We start from the raw sequence: 27213 nt of genomic DNA, 5'->3' as shown, positions 1-27213 counted from the left end.
ATGACCACCTGCTGCCGCCAGTTCACCTCCTCCAGCTCCGTGAAGGCCTCCAGCCGCATCGGTGGTGGCTCCAGGTCCTGTCCGGAAGCTCCTGCCGGGCCTCCAGCACCTATGGGGGTCTGTCCGTATCCTGCTCCCCTCGCTGCTCCTCCGGGGGTGTCTGCGGGCTGGGGGGCGGCTATGGCGGTGGCTTCGGCAGCAGCAGCAGCCTTGGAGGGGCTCTGTGTGGCAGCTTGGTTGGAGGATATGGGGGTGGCCTTGGTGTAGGCTACAGTGGTGGCGATGGTAGCCTCCTCCCTGGCAATGAGAAGATCACCATGCAGAACCTGAATGGCCGTCTGGCCTCCTACCTGGGCAAAGTGCATGCCCTGGAGGAGGCCAACAGGGAGCTGGAGATGAAGGTCCATGACTGGTACCAGAGTCAGGGGCCCAGGCCCACCCGCGACTACAGCCCCTATTTCAAGACCATTGAGGATCTGAGGAACAATGTGGGTTGGCCAGGTGGGTGGCTCTGGTGGTGGAGTGTTGATAGAGATCATGGCTGCAGTGGCCCTTAGAAGAACGCTTGCTAGTGTCTCCATTTTACAAAGAGGGAGACTGAAGCCTGCTTTTGAGGAGTGACTACAGGCCACTTAGAATTGGTGGCAGAGGGTCCTTTTTCAGCATCAGGGTGTCTGAGCTGGGCTGGTACCCCGAGTCTCTTACTCCATGCAAGCATTTCTTTGGATTCAGCTTCTCTCAGGCTTGGGCCCAGGGTGCGGTGGGGGATATGTGGTTGTATCATCCCCGCACACTGTGCTCAGTGGAGAAGGCACCTGAGGCTGACTGGGGGTGTAAAGCCTGACCTACCAGCTAGACAACTCTCAAGATTGGGGAGGCTGCTGTTCACTTCTGAACAGTGGGGCTTTGGCTAACTAGCCCTGTCCTTCACCCCCTCTGCAGATTATCGAGGCCACCATAGCGAATGCACAGCCCCTTCTGCAGATGACAACGCCAGGCTGGCAGTTGATGACTTCAGGACCAAGTGAGCAGAGGGCGAGCAGTGGGGTTGTCCAGACAGGAGGATCAGCAGGTCTTGAGCCTCAGAAGCCTCATGATGGACCTTGAGGCCTTGACCTTTTTCTTGCCAGGTATGAGCATGAGCTGACCCTGCGCCAGAGAGTGGAGGCCGACATCAATGGCCTGCGCAGGGTGCTGGACAAGCTGACTCTGGCCAGGACTGACCTGGAGATGCAGATTGAAGGCCTGAAGGAGGAGCTGGCCTCCCTGAAGAAGAACCACGAGGAGGTAAGGTTGCTGCTGGTGGAGGGAGGCAGGTCCAGTGGGGTTGCAAATGCACCTGGGACCAGGGAAGGGGTAAGCTGAGCACCTCCTCGCATCCCTTCCTAGGAGATGCTTGCCTTGCGGAATCAGATTGGTGGGGACGTCAGTGTGGAGATGGACGCCGCCTCCAGTGTGGACCTGAGCCGCATCCTGAATGAGATGCGTGACCAGTGTGAGCAGATAGCAGACAGAAACTGCAGGGACGCCGAGGCCTGGTTCCTGAGCAAGGTGGGACATGCGTCCTCGGCCGTCCTGCTGGACTTCCCAGCCAGGGGGCCTCTGGAGCACTCTACACCTTCTGTTCTTTCCTGTCTCAGTCTGAGGGGCTGAACAAAGAAACGGCCTTTAACAGTGAGCTGATGCAGAAGAGCCTCAATGAGCTGAATGAGCTCCGGCGGGTGCTCCAGGGCCTGGAAGTTGAGCTGCAGTTCCAGCTTTGCATGGTGAGAAGGACCAGGAGGGCACAGCCCCAGCCTCCAAATCGCCAGCAATGGCTCCACCCCCTGTAATGGAACCTTACCACTGCACGGTTCCTCCTCTTTTCCCAGGAGTGGGTTGGAGGGATCACTGTACCCATTATATAGACAGAGAAATTAAAGCCCATAACCAACCCTGGAATAACTTTTCTCCACGTCGTCTGGCTCATCAGCAGCCCAGCTGAAGTCAAAATCCATGCACCTCTCAGGACATGTGCCCAGAGACCTAGGGGGTCAGCAATGATCACCTCTGTTGACTCTTTCTCTCCCTCCCGTTCACAGAAAGCATCTCTGGAGAAAAACCTGGAGGAGACCCAATACCGCTACTGCCTGCAGCTGGCCCAGATCCAGGAGCGGATCTGCAGCTTGGAGGAGCAGCCGGCCCAGCTGCGCTGCGAGATGGAGCCGCAGAACCAGGAGTACAAGATCCTGCTGGACGTGAAGACGGCGGCTGGAGCAGGAGATCGCCACCTACCGCCACCTGCTGGAGGGCGAGGACGCCCAGTGAGTGCCTGGAACCCTGTCCTGCCCCCAGACCCTTCAGCCCCACCCCTGCTGCTCCCAGCACACCTGACTGCTCTGCCTTTTCTCCCGCACAGCCTCTCCTCCCAGAAACCATCCTGCCAAAACTATGCTTCCTGAGAAGGTAAGGCTCCTGAGGGCCCCGGCCACCCTTGAGCCCCTGGCCCTCCCAGCGCCCTTCTCACTTCCTCTCCTCTCTCCCACAGTCTTCACCTCCTCCTTTCCGTCCTCCTCTGGTCGGCTGACCCAGTCAATCCTCAAGGAGGAGGGCTCGTCCGGCTTCTGCCCGGGCCAGAGCTCCAAGCCCCGAGCGGCTTCTCCAGGAGCCTCCTGCTTGCCCTCCCACCTGCCCACCCACCAGCTTCACTGCCCAAAGGCCCGAGTCTGGCCCCTGCTCTCCCCCCATGTGGTTCCCAGCTGTCTTCCCTCCCTCTCTGCTGGTGGTGGGCTAATAAAGCTGAATTTCTAGTTGATGCAACAATTCTGTGTGGTCTCCATTCTTGAAGGGGGGCTGGAGGGGGTTGGAGGTGCCTCCAAGGAATCTTCTGGGGCCTGACAGCCTGAGGGAGGAAGGAAAGAGCCAAGTGATAGAGCTTGCACGTTGTTCCTAGACGCCCTCTGGGCTGTTGTGGGGTGGGAGTGGGAGTTGGGACGCAGGCCGGGGGCTGGCTCGCTCATGTTGCTGGGTGCTGAGTGAGGGTTTTACAGCAGCCCATTCCTCCCACTGTTTCCCAGCAACTCGGTGAGCTGGCTGTAGTCAGGCCTATCTTGGAGAGTAAAGTCACACAGACACTAAGTGGCATGACTGTGGCTCAGGTCTGTTCGACTGCAAAGACCATCTTTCTTTTATATGGCTCTATCTTTTTAGGTATTTTAACCCAAAGACTCCCACATTTGAGCTCCTAACTCTACCCCTTGGCTCCTCACCTTTGCGTCCCAGGATCTTGGTGTTGGATGGTAGAGGGTGAGACTTCTGTCTTGGGGGGTGGTGTCCCTGGTTAAGACTGAATTTTTCTTCTTCCAATCTGCTTCCCCTCATCACTCCTATTAACTCTCTTCTCTTCCTCATTCCCTTCAGCTAGTGAACTGAGTGCCGATGAGTCCCCTAGAAGTATCTGTCACCCATGCCCTCCCATTCATCCCCACAGCCACCGCCACCTTCCTCTCTCCCTGGGACTAGGCCTCTTGCTGTTCATCTCTCCCACTCTCATTTCTACCTAAGGACCTTTCGTTCTTTTTTTTTTTTTTTTAAGTATTTATTTATTTGGGCTTCCCTGGTGGTTCAGATGGTAAAAATCTGCTTGCAGTGCAGGGGACCTGAGTTCGATCCCTGGGTTGGGAAGATCCCCTGGAGAAGGGAATGGCTACCCACTCCGGTATTCCTGCCTGGAGAATTCCATGGACTGAGGAGTCTGCTGGGTCACAGTCTGCGGGGTCGCAAAGAGTGGGACATGACTGATCGGTGAACACTTTCACTTTCATTTATTTGGCTTTGTCGGGTCTTAGTTATGCACGGGCTCACTTGCTCCTCGTCTTGTGAGATCTTAGTTCCCTGTCCAGGGATTAAAGCCACATACCCCACACTGTAAGGCAGATTTCCAACCACTGGACCACCAGGGAAGTCCCCCCAGTGACCATTCTAATGAGAATGTGGGCAGGATAAAAAATGAGGATGTGATCAGGACCCCTCTGTTCAACCATTCTTGATGTTCCCTCTCCCCTGGGACACTTGGCCGTCCTGTCTCAACCCACCAAGGTGTCTCCCTCACCCCCTGCACTTTACCCCTTGAATCCACCTTACCTGGCTGTTGAGGTGTACGATCCTCTCACTTGCCATGATGCCTCTCATATTTTAAAATTTTAATGAAAAAAAATCAAACATGGGAATTCCCTGGCGGTCCAGTGGTTAGCACTCAGTACTTTCACTGCTGGGGCCTGGGTCTTCAATCCCTGGCTGGGGAACTAAGATCCCACAGGCCATGAGATGTGGCCAAAAATAACCCCAAAATGAACCAAAAAATCAAAGTTATGTCTGCATATCATCATTAGATTTTTATGAAAAGAGCGGTCCCCAGGCTGACACCCCCAGGTGTCACACACCTCTTTTCCCACCTCCCACTTTCAAGTTTTAGCTCTTAATTATTTGCCTCCTTATTTCTAAATACCAGGTGATACCACATCCTGATCTCTTTGATCATCCCTGATGTCCTTGATCTCTTTCAGTTTTAGATTTCTTTTTTAAAAATTGAAGTATAGTTGATTTACAATGTTGTGTTAGTTTCTGGTGTACAGTAAAGAGATTCATATCTATATATCCATATATGTATTGATATATTCTTTTCATACTCTTTTCCATTATGGCTTAGTACAGGCTATTGAATACAGTTCCCTGAGCTGTAAGAACGACCTTGTTTATCTATTTTACAGGTAGTGGTTTGTATTTACTAATTTCATACTCCTCTGCCCTGTTCCCCTGTGGTAGCCATAAGTTTGTTTCCTATGTCTGTGAGTCTGTTTCTGTTTTGTAAATAAGTTCATTTGTGTCGTCTATTTAGCATCCACGTTATAAGTGATCATGCGGTACTAGTCTTTATTTATCTGACTTACTTCACTTAGTATGCTAATCTCTCTGTCCATCCATCTTTCTGCAAATAGCATTATTTCATTCTTTTTTATGGCTGAGTAGCATTCCATCATATATATGCACCAAATCTTTCATTCGTCTGTTGATGAACATTTAGGTTGCTTCCCTGTCTTGGCTATTGTGAATAGTGCTGCTATGAACATAGAGGTGCGTGTTTCTTTTTGAATTCCAGTTTTCTCTGGATATATGCCCAGGAATGGGATTGCTGATCATATGACAATTCTATTTTTTTGTTTTTTTTAAGAAACATCCATACTATTTTCCATAGTGGCTGCACCAATTTGCACTCCCACCAACATTGTGGGGGGGTTCCTCTTTCTCCACACTTTCTGCAGCATTTATTATTTGTAGACTTTAAATGATGGCCATTCTGACTGGTGTGAGGTGATACCTCAATGTAGTTTTGATCTGCATTTCTCTAAGAATTAGTAATGTTGAGCATCTACTTCTATGTCTGCTGGCCATCTGTGTCTGCTTTAGAAAATTACATATGTAGGTCTTCTGCCCATATTTTGATTGGTTTGTTTTTTTTAAATATTGAATTGTATGAGCTGTTTATATATTTTAGAAGTTAAGCCCTTGTTAGTCACATCATTTGTAAATGTTTTCTCCCATTCCATAGGTTGTTTTTTTCATTTTGTTTGTGGTTTCCTTTGCTGTGCAAAGCTTACAAGTTTGACTAGGTCCCATTTGTTTATTTTTGGTTTTATTTCTTTTGCCTAAGTAAACATTGGTATCATATATGTCAGAGAACGTTTTTGTTTATGTTCTGTTCTAGGGATTTTATAATGTTTTGTCTTAATTTAAGTCTTCAAGCCTTTTGTGTTTATTTTTGTGTGTGATGTGAGGGAGTTTTCTAACTTCATTGATTTACACATGGTTGTCCAGCTTTTCTAACACGACTTGCAGAAGAGACTGTCTTTTCTCCATTGTATATTGTTTCCTCTTTTGTCGAAGATTAATTGATGGTAGATGTGTGGGTTTATTACTGGGCTCTCTATTCTGTTCCATGGATCTATATGTCTGTTTTTGTGCCAATACCACACTATTTTTTAAAATAAATTAATTTATTTATTTTACTTGAAGGCTAATTACTTTACAATATTGTAGTGGTTTTTGTCATACATTGACATGAATCAGCTATGGGTGTACATGTGTCCCCCATCCTGAACCCCCTCCTACCTCTCTCCCCATCTCATCCCTCAGGGTTGTCCCGGTACAGTTACCATCACTTTGTAACATTGTCTGAGGTTTGGGAGGGCTATGCCTCCAGTTTTATTCTTTTCCCTCAGGATTGCCTTGGAAATTCTGGATCTTTCTTATTCAGTCACTCAGTCATGTTCCACTCTTTCCAGGTCTTTGTTACTTCCATATAAATTTTAGGATTATTTGTTCTTTTTGTGTGTGTGTGTGTGTGTTCCAATAAAACTTTATTTATTGACACTGAAATCTGATTATTTGTTCTAATTCTGTGGAAAATGTCACAGGTAATTTGATAGGGATCCTATTAAATCTGTGGATTGCTTTGGGTAGTATGGTCATTTCTCAAATTTAGTTTTTTTTTTTTTAATGTTTATTTGGCTGTGCCAGGTCTTAGTTGCAGCGTGAAGGATCTTCAGTCATTGTTGCGGCATTCAGGATCTTTAGTTGCAGTGCACAAACACATATTTGCAGCATGTAGGATCTAGTTGCTTAACCAGGAACCAGTTCCCAAATCCAGGGCCCCTCCATTGGGAGTATGGAGTCTTAACCACTGGACCAGGAAAGTCCCTCAAGTTTAGGTTTTAATTGCTTCTATAAAGGAAGGGGATTCAGCTTTCTATACAGCATTTTTTCTCTCCACACTTTTCTACCCTCTCAATAAATTGTAACTAGATAAATGTTTAATGCTTACATTATTCATAGTCAAATCATATTGTATACCATATTAAATTTCCTCAGAATAAATATGTTTTTCAGTTTGCTCAAGTTTTCTTTGTACCTGTGACTAATTCATTGCCAAAACTATGAAAGTGAAAAAAGGTGGAAATGTTAGTCACTCAGTCGTGTCTGACTCTTTGTGACCACCATACCTCTGGGAGGTATATATACACACAAACATAGCTACAATCATACCAAATACATTTTAATGCTGTCTCCATTTTTTTTTTTTGAGTTGTTTACTCTTCAAAATTTTCTTTTAGAGTTAATTTATTTTAATTTTGGCTGTGCTGGGCCTTCTCTGGTTGTGGTGAGTGGAGGCTTCTCACCGCAGGGGCTGTTTTGTTGCAGAGCACAGACTCTAGGCTCCTGGGCTTCAGCAGTTGTGGCTCACCGGTTCTGGAGCTCAGGCTCAGCAGTTGTGGCACACGGGCTTAGTTGCCCTGCAGCCTGTGTTTCCACTTTTCCTTCTGGTTGCCATTTAATATAATGTAGCAATGAATGTCTTTCTGCATAAATCTTTGCTTTCCTATATATTTTTTGCAGTATTTCTTTAGGCTAGATTCCCAGAAGTATAATTACTAGGTGAGAAGGTAGTGAATATTTTAAGGGTCTGTCACTTTTAAAGCTGTTGCTATGGAAGGACGCTGACACAGAGATGTAGTCTGGCCTGGGTTGTTAAAAACGGAGCTGGAGCACACGGTCACGAGTTGTTCAGTAATGAGATGTCAGAACAGAGTGTGCAGAACACCCTCTACTTGGGTGTGGGGAGCAATTTTAACAAAGCTGTTTGTGCTCGTGTCTTCAGAATGAATAACACCCATCTGTGGACCCTCGGGAGGCTCCCTGAGAAAGTCCTCCATTTGACAGATGGGAAAACTGAGATGTCAACTAACCAAGGTGGGTGGGGTGGAAACTTGCTTAGGATCTCCTGCTGCTGCTGCTGCTGCTGCTGCTGCTGCTGCTAAGTCGCTTCAGTCGTGTCCGATTCTGTGCGACTCCATAGACAGCAGCCTACCAGGCTCCCCGTCCCTGGGATTCTCCAGGCAAGAACACTGGACTGGGTTGCCATTTCCTTCTCCAATGCATGAAAGTGAAAAGTGAAAGTGAGGTCGCTCAGTCGTGTCCGACTCTTCGCAGCCCCATGGACTGCAGCCTACCAGGCTCCTCCTCCCATGAGATTTTCCAGGCAAGAGTACTGGAGTGGAGTGCCATTGCCTTCTCCTAGCTAGTTAGTAAAACTGCCTAAGAGCAGGAGCGATGTGTCTCCTGTTCATTTTTGTGTCCAGTGTAAACAAAATGTGAACCCCTGTTTTAATTTATATTTTTTATTTCATTGAGGTATAATGGATTTTCAACATTATATCAGTTCTAGGTGTACAACATGGTGATTAAATATTTTTATAGATACACTCCATTTAAAGTTATAAAATATTGGCTATATTCCTTGTGCTGTACAATATGTCCCTGTGGCCTATTTGTTTTATACATAGTAGTCTGTACCTCTTTAATACATTTTCATGTATTTATTTCTTTCATTTTCAGCTTGCTGCTGCCTGCAGGCTTTCTCTAGCTGCAGTGAGTGGGGGCTACTCTCTAGCTGCAATGCATGTGATTCTCATTGCAGTGGCTTCTCTCATTGTAGAGACTGGTACAGGCTCAGTAGCTGTGGGGCACTGGCTTAACTGCCCTGAGGCATGTGAGATCTCCCCAGACCAGGCATTGAACTTGTGTCCCCTGCATTGGTAATCCGATTCTTTACCACTGGATCACCCCAGGGAAGTCCTAGTTTGTACCTCTTAATCCCCTACCCCTATCTTGCCCTTTCTCCCTTCCCTCTCCCCCCCTGCCCCGTAACCACTCTATATCTGTGAGTCTGAGCCCCTTTACAGAAAGACATCATCAAAGCAGAAATGTGAATTTCCCCTAAAGGAAGCAGCTTTTCCACCTGGAAATGCCTGGGTTTCTCAAGCCAAGAGTCAAGTCCCAAATTGGACTGCATTTTTTATTTTATAAAATTTTGTTGAAGTATAGTTGATTTACAATGTGATAATTTCTGCTGTACAGCAAAGTGACTCAGTTACACACATATATGGGGCTTCCGTGGTGGTTCAGATGGTAAAAAATCTGCCTGCAATGTGGAAGAGAAGATCCCCTGGAGAAGGGAATGACCACCTACTTCAGTATTCTTGCCTGGAGAATTCCCTGAACAGAGGAATCTGGCCGGCTACCGTTGCAAAGAGTCAGACATGCCTGAGTGAATAATATACCGCTCCTTACGCACATATATTCTTTTTCATATTATTTTCCATTACGGTTTATCATAGGACATTGAATATAGCTCCTTGTGCTATACAGTAGGTCCTTGTTGTTTATCCATCTTATATACGCCTAGTTTGCATCTGCTAACCCCAAACTCCGGATCCTTCCCTCCCGCTCCGCTCCTCCCGCTTTGCAACCACCAGTCTGCTCTCTATGTCAAGTGAAGTGGAATAAAAAGTGAGAATCGCTCAGTTGTGTCCAACTCTTTGCGACCCCATGGACTAAGCAGTCCATGGAGTTCTCCAGGCCAGAACACCGGTGTGGATAGCCTTTCCCTTCTCCAGGGGATCCTCCCCACCCAGGGATCGAGCCCAGGTCTCCTGCATCACAGACGGATTCTTTATCAGCTGAGCCATGAGGGAAGCCCAAGAATACTGGAGTGGGTAGCCTATCCCTTCTCCAGCGGATCTTCCCAACCCAGGAATCAACCCGTGGTCTCCTGATTGCAAGTGGATTCTTCACCAGCTGAGCTAACAGGGAAGCCCTCTCTATGTCAAATCAGACTGCATTTTGCTCTTGCCTGGTCTTCCTACTTCCTAAGATCCTGGCACCTGAGGTGAGGAGCTTGAGCGCTCTTGAATGTTCCTTGTAACCTGTCTATTTTGAACACACCCTCAGATTCTCTTTTTATCTTTTATTAAAACTTCTTATTTTACATTGGAGTATAGCCTATTAACAATGTTGTGATAGTTTCAGGTGAACAACAAAGAGACTCAGCCACACACATACATGGATCCATTCTCCCTCAAACTCCCCTCCCATCCAGGCTGCCACATAACATTGAACAGAGTTTTTGTGCTATACAGTAAATCCTCGTTGGTTATCCATTTTATTTATAGCAGTATGTACCTGTCCATTCCAAACTCCATAACTATCCCTTCCCCCCATCCTTCCCCTTTGGCAACTGTAAATTCCTTCTGTAAGTCTGTGAATCTGTTTCTATTTTGCAAATACGTTCATTTGTATCATTTCTTTTGCAATTTCACAGTTAATGGATGTCATATATTTTTCCTCACACCCTCAGATTGTTAATGCTTGAGTTAGAGTCAAAGTTGGTGAAATATTGTTTTAGATAATTGTACAAAGTGTTAAAAACAATGACTGGTGTGAGAATTAATGATAGCCCATAAAGTGTATCTGCTGATGTCAATGGCTTAGTGGTAAGCTCGTAAGGGTTTGCTTTCTTTGGGCCCATTGTTTCTGAGAGCTGTTAAAAGCTCTGCGTCACTCCTGATATCTGAGATAAGTGATTTCTTCTGTTTGCCTTCCCATTGCTGTAGCTTGCTGTTTTAAGATCTTCTGGCAGCTTCCTGAAACATAAACACAAATGAAGCTTTTGGTTTTGCCCATGCCCTATAAACTTCGATCGCGCCTAGCATGTAAGGGACACTCAAGATTTGTGGAGTTGAGCTGGGGGTTTAGTGTACAAGCCTCTGCCCTCTCTGGCCTCCATGGAACCTTCTCAGAGGCAAATTTCTTGGGGACCGGCTCTTCCAGACTCCACATGCCTTTCATCACGTTGGTCCAAGGCTGTCACAGAAGACAAAGCAAGTATCTTTTTGAGTCATGGAGAGGTGGAGTTAGGTCTGTGAGAGCTGGGGCCGCAAGCAAGTGCAGCTTTTTATGTCGCCCCTTTCTGACATGCTGCCCCTTCCCGTGATGTGCTGTGTGGTCACTGCCAAGGGGAGACACAACTCTGTCCCCATTTCCCCAACTGTCCAGGACTCTGGAAAGGCTTTGAGCAGATCAAGGTGTGTTAAAGAATAAAGAGCTATTTAGAAGGAGAGTCCATTTCTGACTCAGTTCCCTGTTATCTTGTTGCTGGGGCCCAAAGGTCCCTTTCTTTCCTTCAATTATAGGATTTTTACACATAAATCAGATATGTTCGTTTCCTTCCAATTGTAACTGAGCAAGACCCTAACAGGGCCTTCTTGGGAGAGACTCCCCCTTCATCTCCTCTGCTGTAGCTTCTCTCTGAAGTATCCACATAATAGTATCTCATGCATATTTCCTGAGTTTTTCTTTAAAAGTGCTTTGCTGAAGCCCATCAGAGTTTGGGCTTCTTTTGGGCATGAGCCACCCATTCTCCTGCAACAAACCTTTTTCTGCTCCAGAACTCAGTGTTTCGGTGTGTTTTGTCTTCGCTTTGCATAGGGCAAGTGAACTTGCGTTCAGTAACACAGTTTTTATGACAACATAAATGGAAATATGAAAAAATGAAACATTTGTCTATTGTTCTGTCCCCAGGATTTTTATTCTCCTGGGTGCCTTTCTGGCCTCCTTATGTATGTGTGTATGTTTGTGCTTAATCACTTAGTTGTGTCCGATTCTCACAACCCCATAGACTGTAGCTTGCCAGGTTCCTCTGTCCATGGGATTCTCCAGGCAAGAATACTGGTGTAGGTTGCCATTTCCTTCTCTAGGGGATCTTCCTGATCCATAAATCGAACCCGGGTCTCCTGCATTGCAGGCAGACTCTTTACCAACCGAGCTTCGGGGGAAGCCCTTATATGTGAATACATGGCAAAGATGATTTTCAAATATTTTAAGGTCTTCATTATTAAGTGAATAAGTTAATAGAAATAAAAGTATAAAAGGACATATGTGCAAGGTATTTATTGCTGCATTATTTACAGTGACTGAAAATGGAAAACGACCTAGCGGACACTGGTAGTGTACAGTCAAGGAGATAGTGACTGACCAAGCAGGACCTTGTGGGGCCTTCCTGGGACACACCGCCTCCCCCACGTCCTCTTGCTTGTTCTTGTTCAGTCGCTAAGTCATACCTGATTCTTCGTGACGCCGTGGACTGCAGCACACCAGGCTTCCCTGTCCTTCACTAACATCCTCTTTGGCTCCTCTCTGAAGTAGCAGTAGATAGATAGGAGATACACATTTCCTGTGTTGTCTTATGGATATGAAAACCCCCACCAAGTGGAAGAAATTAACTCCTTGATGATCAGGAGCACCTACTGGAGCCTAGTGTCAGTCACTCAGTCTTGTCTGACTCTTTGTGACCCCCTGGACTGCAACCTGCTACGCTCCTCTGTCCATGGGATTCTTCAGGCCAGAATACTGGAGTAAGTAGCCATGCCCTTCTCCAGGGGATCTTCCCAATCCAGGGATCAAATCTGGATGTCCTGCACTGCAGGCAGATTCTTCACCATCTGAGCCACCTGGAACGCCCTACTGGAGCCTAAGGACTGATGATTTTAGCCCCAGTGACACCACTCTGCTACTTCACCAACCAGTCAGAGAACTGTGCACTAGATCACATACCCTGAGACTCCCTCCCCTCACCTGGTCTTTAAAAATGTTTTACTGAAACCCGTCAGGAGTTCAGGCTTTTCGAGCATTAGCTAGGCGTCCCAGACACCTTGTACGGTGCCCTGCAATGAATGCTGTGCTTTGCTTCACCAAAGCCTGGGGTCAGTAGCTTGACCCTACTGTGCACAGGGGATCAGAGCCAAGCCTGGTTCCGTAACAGTGCTCCACTCACACTATAGAGTATTCAGCAGCCATCACGATCGATAAGTTGGAGCTGTGTCAGATGGCAGGGGTGCATGCGTGCTCAGGCGCTTCAGGTGTGTCTGACTCTTTGTGACCCCATGGACTGTAGCCTGCCAGGCTCCTCTCTCCGTGGAATTCTCCAGGCAAGAATATGGGCGTGGGTTGCCATTTCCACCTCCAGGGGATCTTCCCCACCCAGGGATCGAACTTACATCTTTTTACGTCTCCCACCTTGGCAGGTGGGTTCAGATGTTAGATGGCAAGGGAGATTCCTCAAATGTAGAAAAGCATATATAGGATATTAATCTCACTTGTGTGAATAAACCAAAGCCAGTCCCCCATTTATTTAATACACACGTGTGTGTGTGTGTGTGTACAATTATATGAGCACCAAAAATATTTGAACAGGAACATATGCTGTGATTAACATGTTTATCCTGGGGGTAGGGTGGGAGGCTGATGTGGGTGGAGGAGAAGAGTAGAAGGGAAACGGGGATCTAAGAAAAACAAGAAAGGAGAAAAAGAGTGCAAACATTTATCTATCTATCTATCTATATATACACACACATATAAAATTGTGTATGTGTGCCTATTAACAAAGAAAATAAACAAAATTTTAAAAACCAAAAAAAATCAGTTAATTTGTTGAATACCACATCACATTCCTTGGGTTTCTCTGCTGGCCTAGACAGTAAAGAATCTTCCAGCAATGCAGGAGACCCAGGTTTATGTCTCGGAAAGATCCCCTGGAGAAGGTGATGGATACTCACTCCAGTATTCTTGCCTGGATAATTCCGTGGTTAGAAGAGCCTGGTGGACTACAGTCCGTGGGATCACAAACAATTGGACATGACTGAGCGACTAACACTTTCACATCAAATTCCAATTAAAAAACAGGTTGCACACACGAATATCCTGGACTGTCATTTTTCTGTTGCCATATGAAAGGTTTTTGTTATTTTATTGAAGTATAGTTGATCTGCTGCTGTTAAGTCCCTTCAGTCGTGTCCAACTCTGTGCGACCCCATAGACGGCAGCCCACCAGGCTCCCCCGTCCCTGGGAGTCTCCAGGCAAGAACACTGGAGTGGGTTGCCATTTCCTTCTCCAATGCATGAAAGTGAAAAGGGAAAGTGACTACAGTGTGAGGTTAATTTCTACTGTATAACAAAGTGATTCAGTTAGAAATATGCATATACATTTTGTTTCGAATTCTTTCCTATTATGGTTTATCACGGGATATTGAGTATCGTCCCCTGTGCTATACAGTAGGACCTTGCTGTCTATCCATTGCATCTGCGAATCCCAAACTCTCAATCTATCCTTCTCCCTCTTCCCCTCCACCTCAGCAATCACAAGTCTGGCCTATATTTCTCTATTTTTTCCGGTTTCATTTTGTCATATTTTAGATTCCACATATAAGTGATATCATATGTCATGTTTCTCTTTCTGAATTACTTCACTTAATATGATCATCTCTAAGTCCAACCATGTTGCTGCAAATGGCGTTGTTTCATTCTTTTTTAATGGCTGAGTAGTATTCCATTCTATTTATACCGCATCCTCCTTATCCATTCATCTGTTGATGGACATTTAGGTTGTTTCCGTGTCTTGGCTATTGTTCATAGTTATGCTCTGAACATAAGGGTGCATATAGCTATATGATAGATTTAAAAAACCCTCTTAAATGTTGAAGCGGTGTTCAGTAATGTGAAATATATTTACATTGTTGAGCAAGAACTTCATGTTGCAACACTGACAGTCTGTACCTACAGAACACAAGTTCTTTCTCATCCTGCCTCCCAGGCCTTGGTAACCAGCTTTCTACTTCTGTTTTTATGATGCTGACTATTACAAGTACTTCAGATGAATGGAATCACACAGTATTTGTCCTTTCTGGGTCTGGCTTATTTTACTTAGCATGATGTCCTCCAGGTTCATCCATGTTTTGGCATGTGAAACCATATAATAGATTTTAAAATTCGTTTTATATTTAGATAACAATATGGCTATACAAATCAAAGGTGATAGCCAAAAAGAAAAAAAATAAAGCAAGCCTAAAGTAAGATCATAGTCCCTTGCAGAAGGTAGTGTGGAATAGTGGAAGGAAGCAGGAAGACAACATGGATGGAAATTTGATCATGACATTGAGCTGATCTCTTCATCTCTCTGAATTTCAGTTTCTTCTTCTATAAATCTAGGATATCCACCTGAAGGGATTCATGAAAGGAATCAAGGAGATAAAAGGTGGACAAAGTACACAGCAGGTACCCAATAAGTGTTTGCTTGCTCCTTCCCTCTCTCTTGGGCTTCCCTGGTGGCTCAGACAGTAAAGTGTCTGCCTGCAATGCAGGAGACCCAGGTTCGATCCCTGGGTCGGGAAGATCCCCTGGAGAAGGAAATGGAAACCCACTCCAGTACTCTTGCCAGGGAAATTCCATGGGCAGAGGAGACTGGCAGGCTACAGTCCATGGGGTTGCAAAGAGTTGGACACGACTGAGCAACTAACACATTCCTTCTCTCGAGCTTCCCAAGTGGCGCTACAGGTAAAGAACCCTCCTGCCAATGCAGGAGACATGAGATGTGGGTTTGATCCCTGGGTCAGGAAGATCCCCTGGAGAAGAACATGGCAACCCACTCCAATATTCTTGCCTGGAGAATCCCATGGACAGAAAAGCATGGGGGGGCTACAGTCCATAGGGTCGCAAAGAGTCGGACACGACCGAAGAGACTTAGTGTGCACCTCCCTCTCTCTTGCTCAGTTTTCAAAGCATTCTTAACCTGCTGTTACCTTCTTCGATTCTTTTTTTTAATTTATTTTTTAATTGGAGGAAAACTGCTTTACAAGGTTGTGTTGTTTTCTGTCGTGCAGGCTTGCACGTTCAGTCACTTCAGTCGTGTCCGATTCTTTGCTATCCCACGGACTGTAGCTCGCCAGGCTCTTCCGTCCATGGAATTCTGCAGGCAAGAATGCTGGAGTGGGTTGTCATGCCCTCCTCCAGGGGATCTTTCTGACCCAGGGACTGAACCAGCGTTTCTTATGTCTCCTGCATTGGCAGGCAGGATATTTACCACTAGCACCGCCTGGGAAGCCCGGTTTCTGCTGTCCTATGCCGCAGATCAGCCGTAATTATACATGCATGCCCTCCCTCATCATCCTCCCTCCCCTCTCCAATCTCACCCCTCTAGGTCGTCACTGAGCACCGGGCTGAGCTCTCTGTGTTACACAGCAGATTCCCACTGGCTGTCTATTTTACACATGACAGGGTATATATGTTGAGGCTACTTTCTCCATTCATCCCACTCTCACCTTCCACTGTGTCCACAAGTCTATCTCTGATTTTTGCAGCAAGGCTGGGGCAGGCACTGTGTTCTGACTTCTAACGCTGACCTGGAGCAAACGCCTCCTCCCTGCCTGCTCTCCCGCAGGGCTCCTCTTTATCTCCCTGTGTGGCATCATTCCATTTTTCAGACGAGGAAACTGAGGCTCAAGGAGGCTGAGCAACTTGCTGAGGGGCATGTGACTGGTAGGTGGGATGTCACGATGGGGTCCCCTCATTTTACCTTGGGGTAGACCTTCCAGACAAGTGGACCCCTGGTCTTGTTTGACTTGATCAGATTGGCAGAGGAGGTGAGTTCCCACAGGAGGAGCCCAGTGAATTCATTCCATGTCCACTTAGAGGCTGCTCTGGTGTGCTGGGCTGAGAGTGGGTGCAGGGTCGGGGCTGTGGTGATCAATCAGGAGTGGTCCTGGCTTTAAAGGTGATGCTGACTTACAGCTCCTGTGCGGGGAATGGCACTCCTTGTCCTTCTCCGAGAGGTGCCTCTGGTGTGTGGAGGGGGCATGGATCCCCGTTCTCCCCACGCCCCATGTTACTCGCCTCACCAGTGTGGTCAAGTGCCTCTAGGCAGGCTGGCCTTGGCTGATGCCTTCCCTCTTCCTCTCCTCCTCTAGGTAAGGCGATGAGGCATTTACACCTTGCAAATGGCCCATGCTACAAACTGGGTCTTGATTTGTTGTGTTTCAGTGATTGCAAAGACTTAGGGAAGTATAGGCTTTAATATTGCAAGAAAAAAAAAAGTTAAAATGCAGATTAATCTGAAAAGTGTGTCATGTCTGTAGTTATTGCCTGTGAATAGCAAAAAATAGAAGAAAATATCTTTTCAGCATTTGAAATCTGCTATTAATGTTTCACTTAGCAGAGTCATTCACATCACATCAGTGCTGAATGATTGAAGTTAGAATTTAGGTCTTTGTTATTTCACTTTTATCATATCCCCTGATGTAAACATTCATGTCAGAACAACACTTGCTTATCAGGAGCAACTATAGTTGCAAGAATTTGGCAAAATAGATGAAAGCATTCTGTGGGAATCATTTGACTCTGAGGAACTACAGTTTAAAGGTTTGTCTTATTATTTGTAAATTGTGGGTTGAAAAGTGAAAGTGAAAGCCATTCAGTTGTGTCGACTCTTTGGAGTTTTGCAGGCCAGAATACTGAAGTGAGTAGCCGTTCTCTTCTCCAGGGGATGTTCCCTTCTTCAGGGGATATTCTCTTCTTCAGGGGATCTTCCCAACCCAGGGATAGAACCCAAGTCTCCTTCATTGCAGGCAGATTCTTTACCAGCTGAGCCATCAGGAAAGCCCCCAAATTGTGTGCTCAGTTCAGTTCAGTCTCTCAGTCATGTCAGACTCTTTGCGACCCCATGAACCGCAGCACGCCAGGCCTCCCTGTCCATCACCATCTCCCGGAGTTCACTCAGACTCACGTCCATCGAGTCCGTGATGCCATCCAGCCATCTCATCCTCTGTCGTCCCCTTCTCCTCCTGCCCCCAATCCTTCCCAGCATCAAAGTCTTTTCCAGTGAGTCAACTCTTCACATGAGGTGGCCAAAGTACTGGAGTTTCAGCTTCAGCATCATTCCTTCCAAAGAAATCCCAGGGTGGATCTCCTTCAGAATGGACTAGTTGGATCTCATTGCAGTCCAAGGGACTCTCAAGAGTCTTCTCCAGCACCACAGTTCAAAAGCATCAATTCTTTGGTGCTCAGCCTTCCTCACAGTCCAACTCTCACATCCATACATGACCACAGGAAAAACCATAGCCTTGACTAGACGGACCTTAGTCGGCAAAGTAATGTCTCTGCTTTTGAATATACTATCTAGGTTGGTCACAACTTTTCTTTCAAGGAGTAAGCGTCTTTTAATTTCATGGCTGCACTCACCACCTGCAGTGATTTTGGAGCTCAAAAAAATAGTCTGACACTGTTTCCACTGTTTCCCCATCTATTTCCCATGAAGGGATGGGACCGGATGCCATGATCTTTGTTTTCTGAATGTTGAGCTTTAAGCCAACTTTTTCACTTTCCTCTTTCACTTTCATCAGGAGGCTTTTTAGTTCCTCTTCACTTTCTGCCATAAGGGTGGTGTCATCTGCATATCTGAGGTTGTTGATATTTCTCCCAGCAATCTTGATTCCAGCTTGTGTTTCTTCCAGTCCAGCATTTCTCATGATGTACTCCGCATATAAGTTAATGTAATATGTAATTAATATAATACTATCTAATGTCTAACATACATGGCTATATAATAACATTATGTAAGCATGTGTGCTAAGTTGCTTCAGTTGTGTCTGACTCTTTGAGGCCCCATGGACTGTAGCCTGCCAGGCTTCTCTGTCCATGGGATTTCCCAGGAAAGAATATTGGAGTGGATTGCCATTTCGTTTGCCAGGGGATCTTCCCGAACCAGGGATTGAACCTGTGTCTCCTACATTGCAGGTGGCATCGCAGGCAGATTCTTTTCCACTGAGCCACTAGGGAATCCTGTTATATTTTATGTTATGAAATTATATATTTATTCAATCTAATTTGTAACATATTACATATTATATAATACATTTACTGTTGTTCAGTTGCTCAGTCGTGTCTGACTCTTTGCTATCCCATGGATTGTAGTATGCCAGGTTCCTCTGTTCTCTAATATCTCCTGGAGTTTGCTCAAATTTATGTCTGTTGAGTCACTGATGCTACTATATGATGCTAATGTATGCTCTATGCATTATATAATGGTCTTCCCTGGTATCTCAGTGCTAAGAATCTGTCTGCAATGCAGGAGACACAGGCGATGAGGTTCAATCCCTTGGTCAGGAAGATCTTCTTGGAGAGGGTATCTTCCTCTGCAGGGCAACCGGATCCAGTATTCTTGCCTGGAGAACCCCATGTACAGAGGAGCCTGGCAGACTACAGTCCATGGGGTCCAAAGAGTCAGACATGACTGAACAACTGAGTGTGCATACACACGTTATATATGCTATATTATTTAATACATAGATATAGGTTTGGAGAAGGCAATGGCGCCCCACTCCAGTACTCTTGCCTGGAAAATCCCATGGACAGAGGAGCCTGGTAGGCTGCAGTCCATGGGGTCGCTAAGAGTCGGACACGACTGAGCGACTTCACTTTCACTCTTCACTTTCATGCGTTGGAGAAGGAAATGGCAACCCACTCCAGTGTTCTTGCCTGGAGAATCCCAGGGACGGGGGAGCCTGGTGGGCTGCTGTCTACGGGGTCACACAGAGTCGGACATGACTGAAGAGACTTAGCAGCAGCATTCATAGGTTTCCCAGGTGGCTTAAGTGGTAAAGAATTGCCTGCCAATGCAGGAGATGCAGGAGACACGGGTTCAATCCTTGGGGCGGGAAGATCCCCTGGAGGAGGAAATGACAACCCACTCTAGCATTCTTGCCTAGAGAATCCCATGGACAGGGGAGCTTGGTGGACTAGAGTCCATGGGGTTGCAAAGAGTTGGACACAACAGCACACACGTGTTTTACAATATATTGTGAAGTTATATAATTACATATTAGTAAAATGATATTATATGTATCATACAAAATAATATATACACAAATTATACAACATTTTATACAAATAATATAAGTATTTCCCCTCTCCCCTGGATATCTGGTGGGTGAACATTTAACAGCACACCGCTGGCTTGTATAGTTACAACTCAAAAACCCAGGTGCCTCAGTTTGGGTTTTAGAAGCAGATCCTTAGACAAAAATTTCAGAGGCAAGAAGAATTTGGGGTGATGTCTCATGAAACACTGTCAGGAAGTGGGAAGTGAGACAGGGAGGGCATGGAAGCTAATAAGGGGGGTGTTACCAAGCATGTGAACACTGAAGACAACTGGAGCTTAACCCCACCAGGGAACTCCCACTGAACGCCTCCTTCTTCCCAAAGGACAAGGGAGCTCAGGTATTTAGTACCCCATCCCATTGACTTCCCTTGTGGTTCAGCTGGTAAAGAGTCTGCTCACAATGCGGGAGACCTGGGTTCAATTCCTGATTTGGGAAGATTCCCTGGAGAAGGAAAGGCTACTCATTCCAGTATTCTGGCCTGGAGAATTCCATGGACTATATAGTCCATGGGGTCACAAAGAGTCGGACACGACTGAGCCACTTTCACTTTCCAACAGTCTCAGGTTGAGGGTGCGCTCAGGCCAGGGGAATTTGTTAATTCCCTAGCACGCTGGCCTGCTCTGTGTGCTGGCAGAATGGGCTCTTGTGCCCAGAGAAGGCCCTCAGGCTAAAGCCTCTGAGGCTCAGAATGCCACTAGGCTGATACCTTGATCTTGGACCTCCCAGCCTTCAGAAGTGAGAAATAAATTTCTGCTGTTCATAAGGTACCTAGTCTGTGGAATTTTGTCATAGCGACTGAAATGGACTAAGACACATACCTATTTATTTTCTTGAGCCTTTTTGCTGGCATAGCTCAGAATTTTAAAGGTCTTTAAACCACTATGGTGGTGGTGGTTTAGTCGCTAAGTCGTGTCTGACTCTTGGGACCTCATGGAGTGTAGCCTGCCAGGCTCCTCTGTCCATGGGATTCTCCAGGCAAGAATACTGGAGTGGGTTGCCATTTCCTTCTCTACTAAATGGGGCTTAATGGCATCAACCTCACTGGGCCGTAAACCACATCTAGGTACATACATTTGACTTTTGCAGGATGAATATAAAGAAAGATTTCTTTTGGGAATTCCTCGGTGGGTGGTCCAGTGGTGGACTCCGTGCCTCAAAAGCAGGGAGTATGGTTTGACCCCTGGTCAGGGAACTAGGATCCCACGTGCCGAGTGGTGTGGCCAAAAAATAAAAAAGTAAAAATAAAAAAAGAGAAAGACTTCTTTTTGGGAGGTAAAATATGAAAAGATTTAACCATCAAAAAGAAATCTCCAGTGTTGACAAATCTGGCCACTGAATGCCTAAGAGAAGCGGCTGGGGCTTGGTGGCAGCAGAAGGTAGGCTGTGATGCTGCCAAGGTTTGCCTTTATGGAGCGTCTTGGCACCTTTGGGACACCCACAAGTTCTTCGGCAGCTGGGAGGGGCTCAGTGCCTGGGGACTGAGGCCTAGGGGCACTTCCTTGCCTTCCCTCCTCACAATCTGTAACACGGACACAGCAATGCCTTCCCCAAGGGGGTTAGGATTAAGCGAGAACGTTGGTGGTGGTGCCTAGCACAGGGCTCAGCAGAGGAAAGCTCTTCGTGCCTTCCAGATTCCCTGAAGACAGATTCTTCTTAGACCTCAGAAGTGATTCTCTCTCTTTACAGTCAGATGTGCCTCCTGCTCAGCGAGACTTCCATATTTCGTCATGTTTCCCTTTTTGTCTTGTCTGCTGGAAACCTAGCACTAGACGTTGGGTACAGCAGCCTCTTGCCTTCAGTTACCACCACTTCCCTTTTGCAGTAGACGCAAACTGGGTGTCTGCTCAGATCGTAAAGTTGGGACCAAACCTGTGTCCCTTAATTCTTCTGATCCTAAATCTTTACTCCTTGAGGGGTGAGGCAGTGGGGCAGACAGGCCTAATTCTGGCTACTGGTCACATCAGGCCATGCAGATGGCTTTCCCTGGTTTCCCCCCCACCCCCCAAATTTGAGCTGATCTCTCTAGCCAAGAGGCTGAAGGATGAATTTAGCAGTGGTTCCAGCCTTCACAGTGGTTCAGCCTTGTGTGTGTATGAGTGTGTGAGTGTGTGTGTGTGTGTAGGAAAGACAGAGAATGAAGAATCAACGAATTGTCTCTTTTGAAACTAATTCAAATTGATTTTCTGTCTTTTGCAATCAAAACACATTCCTCAATATACTGTATTATCTGATTCTTGGTTTACTTTTCTTTGATGAACATTTTAAGCTTTATTATACATGACTATTTTTTTGTAAAGAGGTAAGTTTTCTGTTATAGGCTTTTTCTTTTTTAAATTAAACTATAGTTGATTTATAATATTTAGATATACAGCAGAGTAGATGCCGTTATACATGTATGCATATGTACATATATATATATTTCAGATTCATTTCTAAGTTATTCCAAGATACTGAATATAGTTCCCTGTGCTATAGTAAATCCTTATTGCTTATTTATTTTATATATGGTAGTGTGTATGTTATGTTAATCCCATACTCCTAATTTATCCTTCCACCTCCCCTTTCCCTTTCGCAGTGAAAAGAAAGTGTTAGTCGCTCAGTCTAACAGAGTCTCAGAGTGACTCTTTGTGACCCCCTGGACTGTAGCCTGTAGGCTCCTCTGTCCATGGAATTCTGCAGGCAAGAATACTGGAGTGGGTAGTCATTCCCTTCTCCAGGGGGTCTTCCCAACCCAGGGATCAGACCCAGGTCTCCTGCATTGCAGGCGGATTCTTTACTGCTGGAGCCACCGGGGAAACCCTTCTTTGGTAACTGTAGGTTTGTTTTCTATGTCTGGGAATATGTTTCTGTTTTGTAAATAAGTTCATTTGTATCATATTTTAGATTCCACATGTAAGAGACATATGATATTTGTCTTTCCCTGCCTGATTCATTTCGCTTAATATGTGAAGCCCCCACCTTGTTGCTGCAAATAGCATTACTCCATTCTTTTTTATGACTGAGTCGCGTCCATTGCGTACATAGACACCGCATCTTTTTAACCCATTCCTCTGTTGATGGACTCTCAGGTTGCTTCCGTGTCTTGTCTATTGTAAATGATGCTGCTGTGAACATTGGGGTGCACGTATCTTTTCAAATTACAGTTTTTGTCTTTCTGGATACATGCCCAGGACTAGGATTGCTGGATTATGTGCAGCATAATTATGCATTATTGGAGAAGACTCTTGAGAGCCCCTTGTACTGCAAGGAGATCCAACCAGTCCATTCTGAAGGAGATCAGCCCTGGGATTTCTTTGGAGGGAATGATGCTAAAGCTGAAACTCCAGTACTTTGGCCACCTCATGCAAAGAGTTGACTCATTAGAAAAGACTCTGATGCTGGGAGGGATTGAGGGCAGGAGGAGAAGGGGACGACAGAGGATGAGATGGCTGGATGGCATCACGGACTCGATGGACGTGAGTCTGAGTGAACTCTGGGAGTTGATGATGAACAGGGAGGCCTGGTGTGCTGCGATTCATGGGGTTGCAAAGAGTCAGACATGACTGAGCGACTGAACTGAACTGAAACTATTTTTAGTTTTTAAAGGAGCTTCCATACTATTTTCTATAGTGGCTGCATTAATTTACATTCCCGTTAACGGTGTAGGAGGGTTCCCTTTTCTCCACAGCCTTTCCAGTATTTACTATTTGTAGACTTTAAAAAAAATTATTCATTTTTTATTGAAGGATAATTGCTTTACAGAATTTTGCTGTTTTCTATCAAATCTCAACATAAATCAACCATGGGTATACATATATTCCCTCCCCTTTGAACCTCCCTCCCATCTCCCTCCCCATCCCACCCCTCTAGGTTGATCCAGAGCCCCTGTTTGAGTTTCCTTAGCCATACAGCAAATTCCCATTGGCTATCTATTTTACATCTGGTAATGTAAGTTTCCATGGTACTTTTTCCATGCATCTCACCCTCTCTTCCCCTCTCCCCATGTCCCTATGTCTGTTCTCCATGTCTGTTTCCCCATTGTTGCCCTGTAAATAAATTCTTAAATACCATTTTCTAGATTCCGTATATATGCATTAGAATATGGTATTTATCTTTCTCTTTCTGACTCACTTCGCTCTGTATAATAGGTTCTAGGTTCATCCACCTCATTAGAGCTGACTCAAATGCATTCCTTTTTCATTTGTAGACTTTTTGATGATGGCCATTCTGACTGGTGTGAGTTGACACCTCAATGTAGTTTTGATTTACATTTCTCTAAAAATGAGTGACATTGAGCACCTTCCATATGCTTATTGGCCATCTGTATGTCCTTTCTGGAGAAGTTTCTATTTAGATCTTCTGCCCATGTTTTGATTTTTCTTTTCTTTTTTTTAAAATATTGAGCTGTATGACCTGTCTGTATATTTTGGAAATGAACCCCTTGTCAGTTGCATTATTGGCAAATGTTTTCTCCCAGCCTGTGGGCTATCTCTCTGTTTGGTTTATGATTTCCTTTATATTTTGCGTATGGTTTCTGCCTCAATGGACACGAATCTGAGCAAACTCCTGGAGACGGTGAAGGACAGAGACGCCTGGTGTGCTGCAGTCCTTGGGGTCGCAAAGAGTTGAATATGATTTAGTGACTAAGCAACAACAACCACAAATGGTTTCCTTTGCTGTGTTATACATGTGTCTTTTCTCATAAGTTGCCCATTCTCTCTTTTGGAAGTGAGTGACATAGAAATAGGTGTGTGTGAGTGTGTGTGTGTGTGGCCGTGCAGCCTGATATTGCCCTCACTGCACCGACAGCTGGGATTGGGAGGAGATCCAGATCCTGGTGATGCCAAGTGACTGGTGGGACTTCCTTGGTCTTGGGGCCTCATTGGAACCCCTGAGCTGTTGCTTCCCTGCTCCCCTCACTCCTGGACTGGGGTAGGGGATGCCACGGGGAGGCGGGAGATGCTGTTGGGCCTCTAGTGTCAGAATGTGGGCCTTGCCTTCTCCCCTCACACCCAAGCCATCCTGCTGACTCTTCCTCAGCAGGGTGTCTGGGTCTGCCGGTTCCTAGAGACTCCACCCTGGCCAGGCCCTCACAGACTCACCGTCTCATCATCCCTGCCCGCTGGCCTCAGCATCTCTCCTGAGGCCTCTCTCTTTCTGTCACTCCGATGCCCTAGCTCTATCTTGGACTCCTCTTTGTTCTTTGCTCTGCCTTTGCCTGAATTTTGATACCCGTTTTCCATCTGTGCTCACCTCCTGCCCACCGCTGATTAACCTCTGTGGGCTGTGTTCATTCGCTCAGTCGTGTCTGACTCTTTGCGACCCCATGGACTGTAGCCCGCCAGGCTCCTCTGTCCACGGGACTTTTCGGGCAAGAATACTGGAGCTGGTTTCCATTTCCTACTCCAGGGGAATCTTCCTGATCCGGGGATCAAACCCGAGTCTCTTGCGTCTTCTGCATTTGCAGGCGGATTCTGTGCCATTGAGCCCCCTGGGAAGCCCCTGGTCAACCTCTAGGGCTTAATTTAAGAGAAGCTTTTAAGCTAAACATGTTCACTGTGCCAAATGCCATGCTGGCTACTCGCCCTGAATTGTCAATTCCTCTCAATAAGTCTGCAAGGGAGGTTATTAAACCCATTTGCTAGGAAGCAGGCGCAGAGGGCTGCAGTGACTTGACCAAGGTCACATGGCTGGTCAGTGGGGGATCCTAGGCTGGAACCCCAGGTCTGACTAGCCTGGGAGGACCTGCTCCCTCCCTGGCCCCTTGGTGTCTCAGCCTAGGTGTGGGTGGCATGGCATTGAATCTGGTCCCCCAGTTCTTACTGATGGAAACTGCTTCTTCCTTCCACCCTCCAGGCCGGAACTGCTCAGGACCCCTTCCTTTCTTGCCCTTTTCCTTACTCTCTCCCAACTTGTTGCTCAAGGCTCCTGACACAGCTATTGTGATTCCCAGGTGCTGACTTTGCTGGCACTGGAGTTCCTACAGCCACGCCCCTGCCTGGGAATGCCGTCTCCCACTCCACCCATTCAGGGATCTTCCTTCTTTCAAACCTGAGTCAAACCTTTCCAAGAAGGTTTCCATGTGCTACCCACCCCCCCTGGTGGCTCCTCAGCTTTGGGCTCCCCTCAGCCTAGGAAGCAGAGTAAGCTCTAAGCTCCATCAGAGCTAGATCCTCCATCGGATTGGGTGTCCCTGAGGGCAATGGCTGTGTCTCCCCTGGCAGACTAGAGTAATTCATAGTAAATTAACACACTGAACAGTGCTATGGGAGAGAGACAACGTGAGGCCCCTCTAAGGCACTGTAGGAAGCCCCAAGGGGGGGTGCACAGATTATAGACACACTGAGGGGGCTGCGAAAGGGGAAAGCCAGGTGATCCGAGGTGATGCGTGAGACTTCCTGGGAGAGGAGGGGTCCGCCAACCCATCTTTTATCTGGATAAGGGTGAGGGGCATCTTCCTTCCCCCCTTTTCCTTTGCTGCCCCCTCTCCCAAAGCGGGTCTTGCACGGATGCCAGAGTGGCCCTTGAAAACACACCTGCCAGTGTCACTGCCTTGCTTAGGACACTTCAGTGCCCCCAGAGTGGTCGGAGCACCTCAGCACAGCCTTTGTCTCTCAGCCTCTGTTCTTAGTTCCCTCAGGCAGATCCAGCCTTCAGGGGTGGGCCCCAGCAGTGCTTAGGAGCTTGCATTCTCCATCAGAACCATGTCCCATGCCTCTAGGTCTTTGCTCAGGTGCTTCCCTGAGCAAGCAGGCTTCTTTAGCATCTATTCATTGTCAAGGTACAGCTAAGTTAAGAATCCCTCTAGGATGCTTACCCATCCTGGGATGGGTGGGATGACTTCCCTTGCTTTGTGTTCCATCAATCTTTCATCCCCGTGACCTTCCCACTCGCCATTTCATCCACCTTACTCTATTTACCCATCCATTATTTTCCGTATATCCATCTACCCACTCACCTGCCAATCCATCCATCCATCCATCTATTCTTCCTTCCACATTTCCTTACCATCTTCCCTTTCCTCTTTTCCTTCCTTCCTTGTTCTCCTCTCTCTTTTACCTCCCTTTCACTGAACATTTGTTTTATGGTCCACAGTTTATAGAAATCATATCTTAAGTTTGCCTGTTGGATTGAGGCTTGGCCTTAAAAAGGCATGATGACTTTGGGCAGAAAGAAGACAGAAGCAGAAATTCAGGCAGAGCCTGGGAGATGGGTGTGAATGTAAGGGTCTGGGAGGCAACTGGGCTGTTGGGGTGGAGCTCTGTTTGCACTGGGCATCACGGGTAATTGACTAGAGAATGTAAGCCTTGTGTTTTTGAACAAGGAGCTAATAGAAGGTTAGTGAATCCTTCTGTTGTCCTTTGACCACCTAAACATTCATGTTCTTAACAACCCGAATGTGATTCTGGGGTGCAGACACAGCTCTTTTCACCCCACACATTCTCACCCTGCCTAGCTCAGATTCCTGGGTAACAGTTGTTAAACACTTGGCACTTTCAAAGCAGGTTCTGCTGTGTGACTTTGGACCCGACCTTTCCCCTCTCTGGATTTCAGTTTCGCCATCTGTAAAGTTAAGCGAGTAGATGACACCTGA

General features: G+C 46.5%; 1 pseudogene; it reads left to right on the top strand.

The window, feature by feature from the left end:
- On the top strand, positions 1-27213 carry LOC138083653 (keratin, type I cytoskeletal 16-like; annotated as a pseudogene).

The sequence above is a fragment of the Capricornis sumatraensis genome, chromosome 8 (assembly GCF_032405125.1).
Source record: "Capricornis sumatraensis isolate serow.1 chromosome 8, serow.2, whole genome shotgun sequence".
NCBI lineage: Eukaryota > Metazoa > Chordata > Mammalia > Artiodactyla > Bovidae > Capricornis > Capricornis sumatraensis.
The sequence above is the reverse complement of the archived record's forward strand: the minus strand, read 5'-3'. Positions and strand labels throughout refer to the sequence as shown.